This window comes from Leopardus geoffroyi, chromosome C3 (assembly GCF_018350155.1).
Source record: "Leopardus geoffroyi isolate Oge1 chromosome C3, O.geoffroyi_Oge1_pat1.0, whole genome shotgun sequence".
NCBI classification, from domain to species: domain Eukaryota; kingdom Metazoa; phylum Chordata; class Mammalia; order Carnivora; family Felidae; genus Leopardus; species Leopardus geoffroyi.
In genome coordinates, this window is record NC_059338.1 from 4,504,416 (window position 1) to 4,507,272 (window position 2,857).

Consider the following 2,857-nt stretch of genomic DNA (forward strand, 5'->3'; position numbering starts at 1 on the left):
CCCCAAACGCAGTGACCCAACAATTCATTACTTGTCATGATTCTGTGAGTTAGCTGGGTCACTCTTCCACAGGTCGTGTCTTGGATCACTTGTGCAGCTGCGTTCAGCTGAGGGACTCTTGGGGGCTGGACCCAACAGCCCTTTCCTGCCACCTGGTATTGAATTCCGAGCTTCCTCATAGTACGGTGATCTCAGGGTTCCTGGCGGACAGGGTTCGTGGTGAAAGTGCTTATTAATCTTCTGCCTCCGTCACACTTGTCTATGTCTCACGGGCCAAACAAGTCGTGTGGCTGAGCCCAGTCTTAACACGGAAGAGGAATACATAAGGGTGTGGCTACTGGGAGGTGAGTTTCACTGGACTTGTAGCTGTGATGCCCAGAGCACCAAAATGTAAGTTCTGTGTTTTTCTCTGTATCGTCATTTAAGTATATAGCCCAATATTTTGTGCACCTGGGCATATTTGGTATATATTTGTATAACTGAGTTGAGGAAGCACAGAGTTTTCAAAATGCAAGGACCAGAAAGGCTAGGGCTACTACAGCCTTGGAGGCCCAAAAATATTATATAACAATGGTAACCATCACAAGAACTTTTTCTCACCATCTTTCCAACATTCTGGTGAACCAGATACCTTTTCTAGCTGAAGGTCTTTGGGTATCATGAATTTCAAATAAATAACTCGTCAACCTTGTTTCTGTAATGGTCAGAGGCAAGCCTAGAAATAAATTCTATATGAATTTGAAAAATTTCTGATCCTACATAACTATTTGAACATCTCAATAACCACACAATGTCTATTCCTCCGTATTTGGACAAGAGAAAAGGAAGTGAATAGAATTACTGGCATTTCAAAGCCCGTATTTGAATTTTGCTAAGATCAGACATGAGACTTGATTTGTCTTTCTCATCTAAGGAAAAGGTGTGTTTAGTTTTTCACTAAAATAAAGAGAATAGTGAACGTGTCTTAATGGCCTCACAAGCTCTCTTTCCATCAATCATTTTCTCTAGAATAGGTTGAGGTTTCCATCAACAGTAGTGGGTAATGATGAACACATTTTGAAACCGCCTCTTGATTAATGATGTCTTGCGTTCCTGGATTGATAGGTCATAAAATGCTGCTAAAAGACACATTCTTCCCTTGCTACCAGTTGTGATTCTAAGAATCTAAGCATGTTTGCGCTGTTTTTCCCCATGAAGCAGAATATCCCTTCAAAGTGTGGCGAAGGGATTCATGAGAATTAGACTTGCCTGTGCTGGTTTTCTGTTCTGTTTTTTGTTGTTGTTGTTTTGGGGTGGGGTTTTTTTGTTTGTTTTATTTGTGTGTGTGTTCATTTTTTGTCCGTGTCCTTGTTATGTAATTAACTCTCTGCCTACTTTTCCGACCCCAGCTCTGCAAACGATGCTCCTACGCCCATCTGGGGAACAACAGGGAGAGTGCCTGAACCTATTCTTTGGGACCAGATGGGGGCGGAGGGGAACGGACATCATTCCTACTACCAATTAGTCCTGGTAAGTACCTAGAGCCTCCTGTGATGATGATGAGAACAAGAGCCGGCATTTATTGATTTCTCACTGTGCCCAACGCCGTTCAAAGCACTTTGCGTGGATTAACCCGTGTAATCCTCACAATCCTATGAGGTAGGTGCCATGATTATCTCCACCTAATAGAGGAGGGTGCTGCGGGGGGAAAGCAGTTTATGTCTCTAGCTTTAAATGGCAGCACTAGGATTCGAACCCACCGCCAGCTCCTCGGCTTCAAAGATGCTAGTCTTGTCAAGAATCCAAAATTCCTTCCCGCATCCATGACCTTGGGGACCGTCCCTTCGGCAGCAGGTCACATTTAGACGCTTATGATGTTCGTTGACCCAACTTTTTGATTCGCACAAATGGTTAACAGAAAGGCGATTACAGAAGCTCTCACCGGTCGCGTTAGGCAGTGAATCTCAGGCTGGGTCCTTTTCCCTTGGGCTGTCTGGCCGTCTACAGTCTCCCGGGACTTGAATGGAGTTGCTACCCAGAGCTGGGACCCCAGTGCCAGGGCCCCTCCTCAATCAATCAAAATGTTTTTCCGAGGACTTCCTACATGCCCCGCCCCAGAGCCAGCACAGACAGATAGACCTTCACTCTGGAAGCTCTCGGCCCCCACAGCCCTGACTCCCACTTGGAGAAACACGATTAATTGGAGGAAATACCAACCTGGAAGTAATTGGAGGGGATGTTTTAAAAAGATTCAAACTACACCACCTTTGTGGTCCCTTCCAACCCTACCCCCATCCTGCTGATTTCTCTCTAAGGCAAGCATTTATTAGTTTGATTTCAACACACACACTTGTACCTGTAATTACTATATAATGTCTGTTTACTTTTTTTAAATGAAAATGAATTTAAATTAATCTTGTTTTGTGAATTTCAAGGCACCCCCTGAGATAAATGAAGACACTCCAGGGTGTCATCAAAGCAGTGCTGGGAATCCTTGCTCTAAAAAGTAGAGAAGCAAGCTCATTAAACCTTCAAGGAGCCAGAGGGGAGAAATGTATAGAGATACACAGATAGAGCACAGTAAAGGGAGGGCTTTATATGTCTATTATTCACTTATATACACACACGCACACAAATACCTGTGAAAGGTGGTACACCAAGATGTGGTTATCTTTAGGTGAGCTGTCTGTTGTAAACCTCCCAGCAACGCCCCTCATTATTAAAGCCTCTGCACCACAGAGGAGATGCTGGGAACAATGTTTCCAAAGGAGAGAAGAGGCCATTATTTTCCAGAGGCGGGCAGATGCATGGAGGGGTCCACACAGCATCCAGGTGAATCTCTTGAGACTCTCCACATTCAGTGCTGCAGACTGAGATC

At 44.5% G+C, this 2,857-nt stretch overlaps 1 long non-coding RNA gene across 1 annotated transcript; it reads left to right on the plus strand.

Moving 5' to 3' along the window:
• The first annotated feature begins 326 nt into the window (after window positions 1-326).
• Window positions 327-2,393, plus strand: LOC123586099. Its single transcript, XR_006706597.1, has 2 exons — window positions 327-390; window positions 1,389-2,393. It is a non-coding gene; the product is annotated as an uncharacterized LOC123586099 (long non-coding RNA).
• The last annotated feature ends 464 nt before the right edge of the window (window positions 2,394-2,857 follow it).